Raw genomic sequence first — 19,707 nt, 5'->3', positions numbered from 1 at the left:
CTAAATAAATATCTTACTTACAGAGCAAGCAAGTGCTGGTGAGTGGATGTTCTTCAGACAAAATCCAAAATGCTCTGTTTTTCTCTCTGTCCTTAAATTGATGACGCAGTACTGCTGAGTCATTTCAGATTACATCATTCTTAACAGTTCTGATTTAGTTTCCCAGGCTCACAATGGTGGTGCTGCGATAGCATTGTTGCCTCAAAGCAAGACGTTGTCCCGTTCGATTCCCAGCTAGAGCGTCTTCTGTGGAAACATGCATGAATGGGCGTACCTTTGTTGAAGGTTGTGCGTTAGGGCTAGCAACTCAGCATGCAAAAATCAACTGCCAATCATTAGCGGACCGGAGTTCCGCTGTGGTGACCCCTAACTGGGAAAAGCAGAAAGACACAACAACAAGTAAGCTGCACCTGGCCAGGAAGCCACAGCCATACATTATACATGTAAAACCTTAGTAATTATCTCTGAAATCAAGACAATAGAAATAATTTCCTGACCCAGACATCCTGTCTCCGAGCTTGATATCAAACAGTCCTACAAAGCTTGACTTATCAGCATTCTTACAGCAGAGTGCACTGTGACTACATTTTGGAAGCTCAGTACAACATATAGTTTAATCATAACATATAGTTCTCTTTACATTTGTAAACCAAGCCTGTGGATTATATTAATATTTACAAATAACACAGAATTATCTACAAAGTTCTATCTAGCTAGGCTGGCAGCCTTCACAGAACTAAAAGTATGTACTTTAAAGACTCATATGATATTTAAAATAACAATACATATAAACAAGGGTATAATGATGTATTATTTATAAAATCTGATAAAGCCAAATGTGTTGAACCTTGGTTGGCGCTGATCTGTTCTCACTGAATAATGATGCTGTTGTTTATTGTGTTGACTCTGCTTGTGAAATCGGGGCCTCTCTGGAATAAATGAAGGAAAATTGCTGTTCTTGTTTCTGATCCTGGATGACAGATGTAAGGGAGGAAAACCCACAGGGGCTACTGTATCATTAAATTCATGATCAGTTGACTGTTGCTGATTTTCTATCTCATCTGCTACATATGTTGTTTTACCAGCAGAATTATTGATGGGGGTTTAGGATAAGAATTTCATTGGGCATATTAATCCTGATCACATTCATTTTTTTTTCTTTTCCTATCTAAAATGCTATCACACTCATGGCCAACTGCCTGAAAAACATTAATGTACTGCAGATAATAGTCATCAAAAGATCCTGTGAGACAGATGCATTGAGGTTAGATATTTCATTACTTAAAAGGTCCATATGACACTGATTGTGCTTAATAAGCATGTCCATCAATTCACAACTGTGACAATCAAAGCATCAACAACACCACATAATTTTTAAAGTTTACACATAATATAAGAATAGATTTGATTTCTTATTTAAATGTATACATATATAAAGATGTTACTAGTAAATTATTCTTGATGTAATACTGAATCTGACACTAGTCCGATTGAATCTGACAATAGTCCAGTTGGAAATTTCCAGATTTGAAGCCCTATGTGGAAGTCACATGATATATTTGTATGTATTTAAACAAGTATATGTAATATAGCTGTTTTCTAAAGAAGTCCTATTCAATAAAGGATGAAAGCACTAAATAGTTGGTAAAATGTTTAGCTTTAATATCACTCAGATTTTTTTTTTACTTTTAGTTGGATATGAAATTATTAGGAAGGAGAGGGAGACAATTATAATATGTGTGAAGTGTTGTTGAAGTTATTAAATGAAGTGTCTGCAGAAATTTGAAGTAGAAATAAAGATGACAGTACAGTTATTATGTATTGTTTAATAAGAGTATGACAGAGCTGGTTGCTGTAGGAATAGAAGTGAAACTGTGGGATAGTACAGAGTGATATATACAGGCAGTAGATAGCTAAGGTATAGGTGTTAATAAAGTGTTTTTGTTTTTTTTTTTTTTGGAGGAAGTACATGTTGGTAGAAGTGGAGTTGTTTGCTTAGGGTAGATAGGAAGAGGATTGGCTATTAAATAGCTTGTGGTAGGTGGAGAGAAACAGGAAGAGGGGGGCTAAGTAGGGAATAAATCTAAAGGAGGTGGTGATTGGGAATTTTGGATAGGGTAGGAGAGTGGACTGAGCCTGAGCATAGTGAGGGTGAATGAAGTGGGGGAAGTCATAATTGGGAGGGGCCCACTACAGAAACAGTCATAAACTCAGTTAGTCATTCAGTTCCTGTCATAAGTATCTCTAAGTCTGGTTAACTTTATTAAGTAGAAGGATGTAAACTAAGACATTCAAAGTGATTTTAAGTAAGAGTTACAGGAGTCATCTATTGTATTAATCTTTGTGCCACTGGCAATAAGTAAATTCACATTAACTTTACTTTGTCACAGGTCACTTTTCAAGAGAAAGTAGCTGGAATTCAGAATTTATGGCTATAAAGTATCAGATTTAATGTGGGTAAGGAAAAAGAATTAAGAATTATGAGGTGATATATAGTGTGGTTTTGAGCAGAGGCACAAGGGAGTTGCGCATTGTACACATGCTACAGCTTTCAATTGGATCTGTGTCACATGAGCCTGAATGGTGAGTGCCTCAGAGTCTCTGGATGTGAAGCAATATCTGCAAATCACATACCTCCAAGTACCGTATTATGCTTATAAAATGTATATATCTACTTTCTTTGCAATTTGAAATTTCTATATAGTAGTTGTTGTATGATAATTATATGTTTTGTGGTGCATTTTAATGTAAAATAGCCCATCCTTGAGGGAGGGGATGACTCAGGCTCGCTACCTGGATGATATTTGAAGGAGCACTAGGTATTACACTGGCAGAGTATGGTCCTGTCAGGCACATGGTACCTTTGTGCTTGTGTACTGGCTGAGGAAGTCATCATGCGGAGACAAACTTCCTGTGCAAAGTCAGCACCTAAATGGAGCTGTATGCGTCACTATAGTGAAGGTTGTGCTACAAGGGGGAAGTGAAGGGTGTGCTACAAGGGGGGAGGTAGGTTGATTTGCCAGAATTGAAAGCTGACCCATTCCTTACCACCCGAGTCTCATTATAGGGGGATCAGTTTTGTTAATTGCACCTCAGGCAGGAATAAACTGATGGCAGGACTTTCTGTTACATAGGTTGGAATGGATGAGCTAGTTGGGTAAAGATAGTTGAGTCACTAGGCAAGTCAGATGGAGAAGGAAAAAAATATGAAATGAGTATATTTGGTGACAGAAGTTGATAACTATCTGCATACGCTTTGGATTGATTGTTAATATTAACAGGTCTATCCTGATTGATAATTAAATAATAAAACATTTGTAAATAGTATACAAAAGGAATGAGAAATAGTTTGTATATTTTGTAATACATCACACTAGGAATCAAGAAAAGTAATAGGCATTTTTAGAATAAATGCTGTTAAATCCTGTGATAATGATCACAAGTATGTGGAAAATATGTTTTTTTTCTCATATTGTTAAGTGTACTTCTTGCAGCTTGTTTATTTTAAAAGAAGTACTCAGTTGTAGATGAGACAGGCATTCAGTACAAATATCAGGATAAAATTTGTATGCAAAGAAATAAAGACTGCAATATAACCGTAACACATTTTGCAGTTTTACAATGTAATATTCTGTAAAGTAAGCAGATAAAGTGAGATAAGCTAGCATAATTACATTATATTGTAAGAGGTGCATTATGTACATGCAATATTTTGCAGAGTTCCTCCTGCAATCTTTATATTTTAAACTGTGCACTGAAACATATCACTACCTGTGTTGTGTAAGTAATATAACATGATTATAGAAACATCAGAAAAGAAATACAGCAGGGCACAGGACAGATATAGGCTGTATTACTTGTTCAAATCCCAAGCCGTCTAAAATCATTAACATGAGAGTACATATTATGACATTATCCAGAATGGGACCCTTCTTGCATTATATTACTGCAAAAATGAATCATTCCTCAGACATTTATGAATGAAGTAAAAAAGCAACCAAAAGCAGGATCAGAACTGGCTGATACTAAAGAAAGAATTTACACCTCCAGCACGACTCAGCGATATCACTAAACATTCACTCATCAGATCATAAGCCTAAAACCACTGATGAAAAACAAAATCCAGTATCCGGCAAAAAACACTGAGAAAATAAAATAAAATCAGAAGTCCATGAAAACAGAAGCGAGTTAAATCTAACTTGTTTCCCCCTTACTTATTCATTCTAAGGAAGGCAGTGGCTGTTCATGAGATCACTACAGGAGTTAGCTGCAACTCTTAAATTATCCAAAAAATCCATGGACCATGAACTTGACCAATGAAGTTTTAATAATAGAACTTAGAAAATACACACAATAAAATAAGTGCTTTCGTTTGGCGCCTGCCAAACTTTTTCATAAAATTACTATATCACTTCCTGTAGTTTAAATAGTAATTAATAGTGATGTAAATGTAAAAATGACTTCCCTTTAATCTGTGTTTAAAGTGCTAACATGAAAAAACAAAAACATACGTAAAATGATCATAAATTGCATTTCAACAGCACATGTTTTTTGTTTAGCATTTTTGATTAGCGTGTTTGTTATGTCTAATAATAATACATAATCCCACGGACTCTAACCATACACTTTGAAATCAAAAAGGAAAAAGAAAAAGAAAAAAGAAAAAGAGAAAGAAAAAGAAACAGAAAAATATATGTATATTGTAACACAAAGCATTTCATCAACTTTTTGCACACGTTAACATTCTGTTTCATCAGTTTTTATAGTTAAATCAATACCAGTGTCTACATCAGTTATCGAAAATTCATAATAATAATATTATTTCTACCCCAAGCACAACAATGCAAAAATACATTTTTAATTTTTAACCCATAATTAGCAATTAAGTATGCATATATAAAAATACTCTCCTAAAATTAATATGTATATAAAATGTTCATTGTAATAGCAGTGTTGTGTTTATAACCAGACCATAAGTAGTCTATTAATCCGGCCATTGAAAAATATATATAGTTTCCCTCGTAATGTGTTTTAAAAAACATAATAAATAATGAATTATGTAAGTAATATAAAAAATCATATAAAGAATTAATCCTAGTGATGCACATATATTTTGTTAAATAATCGATTGATTGTAATTATAAATATGTATTACATGCTTTAGAAATGTTAAAACAATTTCATTTTAAAAAATTCATGTCTCATAGTAGTTCATTTTTATTTTGTGTAAAATTAACATAAGACCTTACGCTAAATAAATATTAAAATGCCTTAAGTACATATATATAAAATGTGTATATATATATATAATAAACCATGTATAAAAAATATATTTATATATATATAATTTACTGTAAAAAGAATATTATTAAATTTTTAGTATTTTAATCTGATATTTACAGTAATGTTAACTCTATTAGTACTATCGCATAAGAGATTTTATCTTAAGTATACTTGTGATTGATACTAAGTTGTTCAAACCTGGCCAGCTGTGTGCATTCAGTTTAAGTTGCCATTCTAATTCTAATTTTTCAAGTTTTAATTGCCCTGCTCCACCTCTACTGTTCACTTCTTGAACATCAAGAACGACAAATTTAAACTTATGGGAAGTTTCTATACTAATATGTTTTGCTAGGGCATTTAAGTCATTATGATCACGTATAGCCCTAATATGCTCTCCTATTCATTCTTTCAATTTCCTTTCCGTTTTACCAACGTAAAACGTGGTACAGTTACAACATAAAGCACAATACACCACCTTTTCTCTATCACAGCAAGCCTTTTCTTTCAAGTGAACCTTAACACCGTTAATCAAAACTTCATTAGTTTCAAACACAAAAGAACAGTATTTACACCTGCCACAGTTATATGTTCTACCAAAACCTCTGTTTGGTTTTTGTTCCAAACAATTTTACAAATTCATTCCTTTTTTGTATACAGTTGGTGGAATTGTATCAAAATAACCATGTAGTGATCTGTCTGCTTGGATAAGCAACCAATTTTCCTTTATAATACTATTTATTGCCTCACTATCCGTATTAAAAGTTGTAATAAAACTTTTAGCAAAACTTTTAGTATCTTTGACAGTAACTATTTTATCAATATTGTTAGTAATTATAACCTCACTATTTCTATCCTGTACTTCCCTTCTATTTTCCATCAATAATTCATTAGCTACTGAAATGGTTCTCTTTAAAATTAGTGGAATGTATTCTAAATTGTCCCTTTTAGCTATCACTTCATGCATAATGTTGCTTGTCAATTTATCTGGGTAGCCTCTATTTTTAAACATTTCACTCAAGTTCAAACATTCTTTTATAAAATCTTCTCTGTTGCTAACCATTCTAGAGGCCCTCACAAATTGACCTTTTAACACTGCTCTTTTTTGTGAAAAAGGATGGCAGCTGTTAAAATGTAATAGACTAGTACTATAAGTTTCTTTTCGATGTATTTTAGATGTAAATACTTTCTTTGTACTGTCTTTTTCTATTAACACATCCAAATATGCTATAGTATTTGTGTTTGTTACTACTGTAAATTTTAAAAATGTTGTTGTTGAATTTATATACACCAAGAATTCATTTAATTTTTCAACGTTTCCACTCCACAAAATAAATATGTCATCTAAAAAGTGTAAATATGTCTTACAGTGTTTAAAATATTCTGTTGTAAACACATATTTCTTCTCCCATATGTGCATCACTATATTAGCATACAGGCCCCCACATGGAGACCCCATTGATACCCCTTCAGTTTGTAAGTAAATATTTTTATTAAAAATTATAAAGTTATTTCTTAAAAAAATATCTAATAATTGATCAAATAAATTTATTTTTCCTTGGCTTAAACCCTTTTCATATAATAATAGATTAAACCACTCCATGCCAACTTCATGTGGTATAACAGAATACAAATCCTTAACATCAATTGTTACCAAAATATCCTTTTCATTATAATCAATTGACCTTATGATGGACAGAAAGTCCCATGAATCTTTTAACATATATTTTTCACCTAATATAAAAGTTTTTAAATTGTTATCGATTAATTTTGCTATTGGGAAAGTTATGGACCCCCGTGCATCTACTATTGGCCTAAATGGAGGTTGTAGCAAATCCTTATGAATTTTAGGAACACCAAACATAATAGGTGTTCTTGGATAAGACACATTCATATAATTGAATTCATCAATATCTATACTACCTTCAATAAAAAGGTCATAAATAATTCCTCTAATACGTTTATATGCTCCATTCAGCTCCTTTATAGAGCTCTGTGAATATGTATTACTAGCTAAAATATTTTCTAATGCCTTGTTATAATCATAAATATTAAATATAGTCATGCCACCACCCTTATCGGGCATTATAAATCTAATGTTCCCTGTATTCATAATCATGTTCAATGTGTTCGATTCGTATTGTGTCAAGTTATATGTTTTGTTCCTCAAACCAAATGTGTCCAGGTTGCGGAAATCCAACTCACACAGTTTTTCAAAGAGTTCCAATGTAGGATGCAAGGGTGGATTAAAGGAACTTGAGACATATAATGGTTTTGTTACATCTTCAGTATGTTGAAAAAGTAAGCCTAAATTTAACTTTCTAACAAATACTTTTAAATCGATTATAGAATGTATTACATTCATCCTTTTGCTGGGAACAAAGGTTTCACCACGTGAAAATAAATCACAAATACAGTCATCAAAATTAAAATCAGAATAATTATAAACAGTAAAGTCTCCAGTAGCATTTATATATTTAATAGGCCTCTTTGAAATATTTTCATTTACTAACAACCCCTCCATTGGCCCCTGTATTGTTTGTTTCTTCCTCTGATGGAACTTCCCTGATATTAGGTTTGATTTTGCAGTCCCCAATTCCTTGTCTGAACATACGGTTGGAATGACTGCTGACGTTGTATTAATCTCTCGGATCGCCTCAATGGTGGAAATTGGTCTAGTTCTAAAAAAGGATTGTCTTCTGAAGCAATTTCTTCACCTACTGTAGACGAATTACCATTGTTAACACATCCATTGTCATAAACCGATGTTTTTGATCCCCATTGTTGTGAAATTGGGGGTGGGGGATATGCCATACCTTGCCCATAAGAATTAAGATCTCGGTCTAGTTTTTTTAACTTTCTGTCTTTTATTATTTTCATTTTCTCATCAATAGATTTAAAGATATGCTGGTAATCATAGTCATTGCCAGAAAAGGCAGAATCATTTTGTACTAACTTGTTCAATTCTTCTGCTTTTTTTGACAGTAAAGTTATAATCTTTTTATTCTCACTGATAACCAAATTCATGTAATCAAACCCAAATTTATCAAATAGTTTGATTAAGTCCATATGTAACGTAGAATTAGCTATAAGTCCTGTAGGAAATCTCCACACACGCAAGCCCTTTGGAACAATCTTCCTTTTTAAACACTCTTGAAAGTAATTATTATCCATCTGCAGTTTCTTTACTTTTAAAAGAATGTAATCCAATTCAGCTAATTTATCATTAAATGTTTTTAGCATACCTGTAACACTACTTGGTATCGGTGTAAAACCATAGTTGTTGTTTAACCATGAGGATATTTCATTGTTCCTTGTAGTATTAGGCTCTCTTGAAGTCGATGGTAGTTCTCCTTCTATAGCTTCCAACTGACTCCATGAAGAAAAACGTCTTCTGTCCAATTCACCTGAAACAGTTCCATTTATATCCACAAATGGGTAAGCATGAAGAGAAAGGTTAGAGTCCTGCGATAAACCATGATGTTCCAAATGGTCAATTCTCCCTGTCAGTCTCTCAATTAGTTCCATTAAATTTACAAGAATTCTATCCTGTGCTGATGCAGTCTCCGCTTCAGCCATGTCCGCGTCTCAAAAAACCAACCAAGACAATAAGAGCAGCAACAACTTTCCAAAAAATCCACGGACCACGAACTTGACCAGCAAAGTTTTAATAATAGAACTTAGAAAATACACACAATAAAATAAGCGATTTCGTTTGGCGCCTGCCAAACTTTTTCAAACAATTACTACATCACTTCCTGTAGTTTAAATAGTAATTAATCGTGATGTAAATGTAAAAATGACTTCCCTTTAATCTGTGTTTAAAGTGCTAACATGAAAAAACATACGTAAAATGATCATAAATTGCATTTCAACAGCACATGTTTTTTGTTTAGCATTTTCGATTAGCGTGTTTGTTATGTCTAATAATAATACATAATCCCACGGACTCTAACCATACACTTTGAAATCAAAAAGGAAAAAGAAAAAGAAAAAAGAAAAAGAGAAAGAAAAAGAAACAGAAAAATATATGTATATTGTAACACAAAGCATTTGATCAACTTTTTGCACACGTTAACATTCTGTTTCATCAGTTTTTATAGTTAAATCAATACCAGTGTCTACATCAGTTATCGAAAATTCATAATAATAATATTATTTCTACCCCAAGCACAACAATGCAAAAATACATTTTTAATTTTTAACCCATAATTAGCAATTAAGTATGCATATATAAAAATACTCTCCTAAAATTAATATTTACATAAAATGTTCATTGTAATAGCAGTGTTGTGTTTATAACCAGACCATAAGTAGTCTATTAATCCGGCCATTGAAAAATATATATAGTTTCCCTCGTAATGTGTTTTAAAAAAACATAATAAATAATGAATTATGTAAGTAATATAAAAAATCATATAAAGAATTAATCCTAGTGATGCACATATATTTTGTTAAATAATCGATTGATTGTAATTATAAATATGTATTACATGCTTTAGAAATGTTAAAACAATTTCATTTTAAAAAATTCATGTCTCATAGTAGTTCATTTTTATTTTGTGTAAAATTAACATAAGACCTTATGCTAAATAAATATTAAAATGACTTAAGTACATATATATAAAATGTGTATATATATATAATAAACCATGTATAAAAAATATATATTTATATATATAATTTACTGTAAAAAGAATATTATTAAATTTTTAGTTTTTTAATCTGATATTTACAGTAATGTTAACTCTATTAGTACTATCGCATAAGAGATTTTATCTTAAGTATACTTGCGATTGATACTAAGTTGTTCAAACCTGGCCAGCTGTGTGCATTCAGTTTAAGTTGCCATTCTAATTCTAATTTTTCAAGTTTTAATTGCCATGCTCCACCTCTACTGTTCACTTTTTGAACATCAAGAACGACAAATTTAAACTTATGGGAAGTTTCTATACTAATATGTTTTGCTAGGGTATTTAAGTCATTATGATCATGTATAGCCCTAATATGCTCTCCTATTCATTCTTTAAATTTCCTTTCCATTTTACCAATGTAAAACGTGGTACAGTTACAACATAAAGCACAATACACCACCTTTTCACTATCACAGCAAGCCTTTTCTTTCAAGTGAACCTTAACACCGTTAATCAAAACTTCATTAGTTTCAAACACAAAAGAACAGTATTTACACCTGCCACATCTATATGTTCTACCAAAACCTCTATTTGGTTTTTGTTCCAAACAATTTTACAAATTCATTCCTTTTTTGTATACTGTTGGTGGAATTGTATCAAAATAACCATGTAGTGATCTGTCTGCTTGGATAAGCAACCATTTTTTTCTTTATAATACTATTTATTGCCTCACTATCTGTATTAAAAGTTGTAATAAAACTTTTAGCAAAACTTTTACTATCTTTGACAGTAACTATTTTATCAATATTGTTAGTAATTATAACCTCACTATTTCTATCCTGTACTTCCCTTCTATTTTCCATCAATAATTCATTAGCTACTGAAATGGTTCTCTTTAAAATTAGTGGAATGTATTCTAAATTGTCCCTTTTAGCTATCACTTCATGCATAATGTTGCTTGTCAATTTATCTGGGTAGCCTCTATTTCTAAACATTTCACTCAAGTTCAAACATTCTTTTATAAAATCTTCTCTGTTGCTAACCATTCTAGAGGCCCTCACAAATTGACCTTTTAACACTGCTCTTTTTAGTGAAAAAGGATGGCAACTGTTAAAATGTAATAGACTATTACTATAAGTTTCTTTTTGATGTATTTTAGATGTAAATACTTTCTTTGTACTGTCTTTTTCTATTAACACATCCAAATATGCTATAGTATTTGTGTTTGTTACTACTGTAAATTTTAAAAATGTTGTTGAATTTATATACACCAAGAATTCATTTAATTTTTCAACGTTTCCACTCCACAAAATAAATATGTCATCTAAAAAGCGTAAATATGTCTTACAGTGTTTAAAATATTCTGTTGTAAACACATATTTCTTCTCCCATATGTGCATCACTATATTAGCATACAGGCCCCCACATGGAGACCCCATTGCTACCCCTTCAGTTTGTAAGTAAATATTTTTATTAAAAATTATAAAGTTATTTCTTAAACAAATATCTAATAATTGATCAAATAAATTTATTTTTCCTTGGCTTAAACCCTTTTCATATAATAATAGATTAAACCACTCCATGCCAACTTCATGTGGTATAACAGAATACAAATCCTTAACATCAATTGTTGCCAAAATATCCTTTTCATTATAATCAATTGACCCTATGATGGACAGAAAGTCCCATGAATCTTTTAACATATATTTTTCACCTAATATAAAAGTTTTTAAATTGTTATCAATTAATTTTGCTATTGGGAAAGTTATGGACCCCCGTGCATCTACTATTGGCCTAAATGGAGGTTGTAGCAAATCCTTATGAATTTTAGGAACACCAAACATAATAGGTGTTCTTGGATAAGACACATTCATATAATTGAATTCATCAATATCTATACTACCTTCAATAAAAAGGTCATAAATAATTCCTCTAATACGTTTATATGCTCCATTCAGCTCATTTATAGAGCTCTCTGAATATGTATTACTAGTTAAAATATTTTCTAATGCCTTGTTATAATCATAAATATTAAATATAGTCATGCCACCACCCTTATCGGGCTTTATAAAAATAATGTTCCCTGTATTCATAATCATGTTCAATGTGTTCGATTCGTATTGTGTCAAGTTATATGTTTTGTTCCTCAAACCAAATGTGTCCAGGTTGCGGAAATCCAACTCACATAGTTTTTCAAAGAGTTCCAATGTAGGATGCAAGGGTGGATTAAAGGAACTTGAGACATATAATGGTTTTGTTACCTCTTCAGTATGTTGAAAAAGTAAGCCTAAATTTAACTTTCTAACAAATACTTTTAAATCGATTATAGAATGTATTACATTCATCCTTTTGCTGGGAACAAAGGTTTCACCACGTGAAAATAAATCACAAATACAGTCATCAAAATTAAAATCAGAATAATTATAAACAGTAAAGTCTCCAGTAGCATTTATATATTTAATAGGCCTTTTTGAAATATTTTCATTTACTAACAACCCCTGCATTGGCCCCTGTATTGTTTGTTTCTTCCTCTGATGGAACTTCCCTGATATTAGGTTTGATTTTGCAGTCCCCAATTCCTTGTCTGAACATACGGTTGGAATGACTGCTGACGTTGTATTAATCTCTCGGATCGCCTCAATGGTGGAAATTGGTCTAGTTCTAAAAAAGGATTGTCTTCTGAAGCAATTTCTTCACCTACTGTAGACGAATTACCATTGTTAACACATCCATTGTCATAAACCGATGTTTTTGATCCCCATTGTTGTGAAATTGGGGTGGGGATATGCCATACCTTGCCCATAAGAATTAAGATCTCGGTCTAGTTTTTTTAACTTTCTGTCTTTTATTATTTTCATTTTCTCATCAATAGATTTAAAGATATGCTGGTAATCATAGTCATTGCCAGAAAAGGCAGAATCATTTTGTACTAACTTGTTCAATTCTTCTGCTTTTTTTGACAGTAAAGTTATAATCTTTTTATTCTCACTGATAACCAAATTCATATAATCAAACCCAAACTTATCAAATAGTTTGATTAAGTCCATATGTAACGTAGAATTAGCTATAAGTCCTGTAGGAAATCTCCACACATGCAAGCCCTTTGGAACAATCTTCCTTTTTAAACACTCTTGAAAGTAATTATTATCCATCTGCAGTTTCTTTACTTTTAAAAGAATGTAATCCAATTCAGCTAATTTATCATTAAATGTTTTTAGCGTACCTGTAACACTACTTGGTATCGGTGTAAAACCATAGTTGTTGTTTAACCATGAGGATATTTCATTGTTCCTTGTAGTATTAAGCTCTCTTGAAGTCGATGGTAGTTCTCCTTCTATAGCTTCCAACTGACTCCCTGAAGAAAAACGTCTTCTGTCCAATTCACCTGAAACAGTTCCATTTTTATCCACAAATGGGTTAGCATGAAGAGAAAGGTTAGAGTCCTGCGATAAACCATGATGTTTCAAATGGTCAATTCTCCCTGTCAGTCTCTCAATTAGTTCCATTAAATTTACAAGAATTCTATCCTGTGCTGATGCAGTCTCCGTCTCAGCCATGTCCGCATCTCAAAAAACCAACCAAGACAATAAGAGCAGCAACAACTTTCCAAAAAATCCATGGACCACGAACTTGACCAACAAAGTTTTAATAATAGAACTTAGAAAATACACACAATAAAATAAGCGATTTCGTTTGGCGCCTGCCAAACTTTTTCAAACAATTACTACATCACTTCCTGTAGTTTAAATAGTAATTAATCGTGATGTAAATGTAAAAATGACTTCCCTTTAATCTGTGTTTAAAGTGCTAACATGAAAAAACATACGTAAAATGATCATAAATTGCATTTCAACAGCACATGTTTTTTGTTTAGCATTTTCGATTAGCGTGTTTGTTATGTCTAATAATAATACATAATCCCACGGACTCTAACCATACACATCAAAAAGGAAAAAGAAAAAGAAAAAAGAAAAAGAGAAAGAAAAAGAAACGGAAAAATATATGTATATTGTAACACAAAGCATTTGATCAACTTTTTGCGCACGTTAACATTCTGTTTCATCAGTTTTTATAGTTAAATCAATACCAGTGTCTACATCAGTTATCGAAAATTCATAATAATAATAATATTATTTCTACCCCAAGCACAACAATGCAAAAATACATTTTTAATTTTTAACCCATAATTAGCAATTAAGTATGCATATATAAAAATATTCTCCTAAAATTAATATGTATATAAAATGTTCATTGTAATAGCAGTGTTGTGTTTATAACCAGACCATAAGTAGTCTATTAATCCGGCCATTGAAGAATATATATAGTTTCCCTCGTAATGTGTTTTAAAAAAACATAATAAATAATGAATTATGTAAGTAATATAAAAAATCATATAAAGATTTAATCCTAGTGATGCACATATATTTTGTTAAATAATCGATTGATTGTAATTATAAATATGTATTAAATGCTTTAGAAATGTTAAAACAATTTCATTTTAAAAAATTCATGTCTCCTAGTAGTTCATTTTTATTTTGTGTAAAATTAACATAAGACCTTATGCTAAATAAATATTAAAATGACTTAAGTACATATATATAAAATGTGCACATATATATATATAATAAACCATGTATAAAAAAATATATTTATATATATAATTTACTGTAAAAAAAAATATTAAATTTTTAGTATTTTAATCTGATATTTACTGTAATGTTAACTCTATTAGTACTATTGCATAAGAGATTTTATCTTAAGTATACTTGCGATTGATACTAAGTTGTTCAAACCTGGCCAGCTATGTGCATTCAGTTAAAGTTGCCATTCTAATTCTAATTTTTCAAGTTTTAATTGCCATGCTCCACCTCTACTGTCCACTTTTTGAACATCAAGAACGACAAATTTAAACTTATGGGAAGTTTCTATACTAATATGTTTTGCTAGGGCATTTAAGTCATTATGATCACGTATAGCCCTAATATGCTCTCCTATTCATTCTTTAAATTTCCTTTCCGTTTTACCAATGTAAAACATGGTACAGTTACAATATAAAGCACAATACACCACCTTTTCACTATCACAGCAAGCCTTTTCTTTCAAGTGAACCTTAACACCGTTAATCAAAACTTCATTAGTTTCAAGCACAAAAGAACAGTATTTACACCTGCCACATCTATATTTTCTACCAAAACCTCTATTTGGTTTTTGTTCCAAACAATTTTTCAAATTCATTCCTTTTTTGTATACTGTTGGTGGAATTGTATCAAAATAACCATGTAGTGATCTGTCTGCTTGGATAAGCAACCAATTTTTCTTTATAATACTATTTATTGCCTCACTATCTGTATTAAAAGTTGTAATAATACTTTTAGCAAAACTTTTAGTATCTTTGACAGTAACTATTTTATCAATATTGTTAGTAATTATAACCTCACTATTTCTATCCTGTACTTCCCTTCTATTTTCCATCAATAATTCATTAGCTACTGAAATGGTTCTCTTTAAAATTAGTGGAATGTATTCTAAATTGTCCCTTTTAGCTATCACTTCATGCATAATGTTGCTTGTCAATTTATCCGAGTAGCCTCTATTTCTAAACATTTCGCTCAAAATTGCTGTTCTTGCTGTTCTTGTTTCTGATCCTGGATGACAGATGTAAGGGAGGAAAACCCACAGGGGCTACTGTATCATTAAATTCATGATCAGTTGACTGTTGCTGATTTTCTATCTCATCTGCTACATATGTTGTTTTACCAGCAGAATTATTGATGGGGGGTTAGGATAAGAATTTCGTTGGGCTTATTAATCCTGATCACACTCATTTTTTTTTTCTTTTCCTATCTAAAATGCTATCACACTCATGGCCAACTGCCTGAAAAACATTAATGTACTGCAGATAATAGTCATCAAAAGATCCTGTGAGACAGATGCATTGAGATTAGATATTTCATTACTTAAAATGTCCATATGACACTGATTGTGCTTAATAAGCACTTCCATCAATTCACAACTGTGACAATCAAAGCATCAACAACACCACATAATTTTTAAAGTTTACACATAATATAAGAATAGATTTGATTTCTTATTTAAATGTATACATATATAAAGATGTTACTAGTAAATTATTCTTGATGTAATACTGAATCTGACACTAGTCCGGTTGAATCTGACAATAGTCCAGTTGGAAATTTCCAGATTTGAAGCCCTATGTGGAAGTCACATGATATATTTGTATGTATTTAAACAAGTATATATAATATAGCTGTTTTCTAAAGAAGTCCTATTCAATAAAGGATGAAAGCACTAAATAGTTGGTAAAAAGATTAGCTTTAATATCACTCAGATTTTTTTTTTACTTTTAGTTGGATATGAAATTATTAGGAAGGAGAGAGAGACAATTATAATATGTGTGAAGTGTTGTTGAAGTTATTAAATGAAGTGTCTGCAGAAATTTGAAGTATAAGTAAAGATGACAGTACAGTTATTATGTATTGTTTAATAAGAGTATGACAGAGCTGGTTGTTGTAGGAATAGAAGTGAAACTGTGGGATAGTACAGAGTGATATATACAGGCAGTAGATAGCTAAGGTATAGGTGTTAATAAAGTGTTTTTGTTTTGTTTTGTTTTTTTTGGAGGATGTACATGTTGGTAGAAGTGGAGTTGTTTGCTTAGGGTAGATAGGAAGAGGAATGGCTATTAAATAGCTTGTGGTAGGTGGAGAGAAACAGGAAGAGGGGGGCTAAGTAGGGAATAAATCTAAAGGAGGTGGTGATTGGGAATTTTGGATAGGGTAGGAGAGTGGACTGAGCCTGAGCATAGTGAGGGTGAATGAAGTGGGGGAAGTCATAATTGGGAGGGGCCCACTACAGAAACAGTCATAAACTCAGTTAGTCATTCAGTTCCTGTCATAAGTATCTCTAAGTCTGGTTAACTTTATTAAGTAGAAGGATGTAAACTAAGACATTCAAAGTGATTTTAAGTAAGAGTTACAGGAGTCATCTATTGTATTAATCTTTGTGCCACTGGCAATAAGTAAATTCACATTAACTTTACTTTGTCACAGGTCACTTTTCAAGTGAAAGTAGCTGGAATTCAGAATTTATGGCTATAAAGTATCAGATTTAATGTGGGTAAGGAAAAAGAATTAAGAATTATGAGGTGATATATAGTGTGGTTTTGAGCAGAGGCACAAGGGAGTTGCGCATGGTACACATGCTACAGCTTTCAATTGGATCTGTGTCGCATGAGCCTGAATGGTGAGTGCCTCAGAGTCTCTGGATGTGAAGCAATATCTGCAAATCACATACCTCCAAGTACCTTATTATGTTTATAAAATGTATATATCTACTTTTTTTGCAATTTGAAATTTCTATATAGTAGTTGTTGTATGATAATTATATGTTTTGTGGTGCATTTTAATGTAAAATAGCCCATCCTTGAGGGAGGGGATGACTCAGGCTCGCTACCTGGATGATATTTGAAGGAGCACTAGGTATTACACTGGCAGAGTATGGTCCTGTCAGGCACATGGTACCTTTGTGCTTGTGTACTGGCTGAGGAAGTCATCATGCGGAGACAAACTTCCTGTGCAAAGTCAGCACCTAAATGGAGCTGTATGCGTCACTATAGTGAAGGTTGTGCTACAAGGGGGAAGTGAAGGGTGTGCTACAAGGGGGGAGGTAGGTTGATTTGCCAGAATTGAAAGCTGACCCATTCCTTACCACCCGAGTCTCATTATAGGGGGATCAGTTTTGTTAATTGCACCTCAGGCAGGAATAAACTGATGGCAGGACTTTCTGTTACATAGGTTGGAATGGATGAGCTAGTTGGGTAAAGATAGTTGAGTCACTAGGCAAGTCAGATGGAGAAGGAAAAAAATATGAAATGAGTATATTTGGTGACAGAAGTTGATAACTATCTGCATACGCTTTGGATTGATTGTTAATATTAACAGGTCTATCCTGATTGATAATTAAATAATAAAACATTTGTAAATAGTATACAAAAGGAATGAGAAATAGTTTGTATATTTTGTAATACATCACACTAGGAATCAAGAAAAGTAATAGGCATTTTTAGAATAAATGCTGTTAAATCCTGTGATAATGATCACAAGTATGTGGAAAATATGTTTTTTTTCTCATATTGTTAAGTGTACTTCTTGCAGCTTGTTTATTTTAAAAGAAGTACTCAGTTGTAGATGAGACAGGCATTCAGTACAAATATCAGGATAAAATTTGTATGCAAAGAAATAAAGACTGCAATATAACCGTAACACATTTTGCAGTTTTACAATGTAATATTCTGTAAAGTAAGCAGATAAAGTGAGATAAGCTAGCATAATTATATTATATTGTAAGAGGTGCATTATGTACATGCAATATTTTGCAGAGTTCCTCCTGCAATCTTTATATTTTAAACTGTGCACTGAAACATATCACTACCTGTGTTGTGTAAGTAATATAACATGATTATAGAAACATCAGAAAAGAAATACAGCAGGGCACAGGACAGATATAGGCTGTATTACTTGTTCAAATCCCAAGCCGTCTAAAATCATTAACATGAGAGTACATATTATGACATTATCCAGAATGGGACCCTTCTTGCATTATATTACTGCAAAAATGAATCATTCCTCAGACATTTATGAATGAAGTAAAAAAGCAACCAAAAGCAGGATCAGAACTGGCTGATACTAAAGAAAGAATTTACACCTCCAGCACGACTCAGCGATATCACTAAACATTCACTCATCAGATCATAAGCCTAAAACCACTGATGAAAAACAAAATCCAGTATCCGGCAAAAAACACTGAGAAAATAAAATAAAATCAGAAGTCCATGAAAACAGAAGCGAGTTAAATCTAACTTGTTTCCCCCTTACTTATTCATTCTAAGGAAGGCAGTGGCTGTTCATGAGATCACTACAGGAGTTAGCTGCAACTCTTAAATTATAGATGGAGAGCCTTACAGTGAATTAATTAAAAAAAAACAGGACAAATCTGCTTTGCACACTACAAAATTATCACAGCAATTACAGGACAGGTCCACTAACCTGCACTAGCAATCATTAAAATAAATCATTTCATATTGTATTTTATTGTATTTGTGTATTTGCTGAAGAGCACATAATATACTTGAGAACTACCGTGTTTCTTCCTTCACAATGCCTAAGAGAAGATAATGGTACTGCCAACTCAAAAATAATCCGGTGCCAGCAAAGGGGGAAGTAAACAAATTATTACCATATTACATTTCTTAAAGGTATAAAACACACTTTGCCAAACACTAAGAAACTGAAACTGAATTAAATACTAATCCTTTCACAGCATTTTCTTCCCCCCACCCAAAAGTAATAGCAACCTATAATGCCACAAGGGGCAGCATTTCAGTTTCAAAAACTAAATTATTGCTGACAATGGGAAAGCATATTTAACTTCTAAAAGATATAAAAGTAATTTCACCAAATAAAACAAGCACTGCCATTAAGCTTTACAGTGGCTTTGAAGTACAAACTCATCACAAAATGGCAATCAGTGAAATCATCATCTGTTTCAAAAAAATGAAAAGGTTGTCTGTGGGTGGGTTTGATATCTGTACTCCTATCCCCCATGTTTTATAATCATACTCCAGGTCAAACAGCTTATAGGAAAGTAAAACAATTCTTTAATGCAGCCATTTGTTTCTCTGATTGCCAAGTGTCTTGAATTAAAGTTCAATAATTCATTAGACTTCCATGCCAGTCACAGGTAGATTTGTTACCATGTAACCTATAGTGGCTGC

The sequence above is a fragment of the Protopterus annectens genome, chromosome 5.part0, assembly GCF_019279795.1.
Source record: "Protopterus annectens isolate FY-2018-M chromosome 5.part0, PAN1.0, whole genome shotgun sequence".
NCBI lineage: Eukaryota > Metazoa > Chordata > Ceratodontiformes > Protopteridae > Protopterus > Protopterus annectens.
This window is presented reverse-complemented; position numbering follows the sequence as displayed.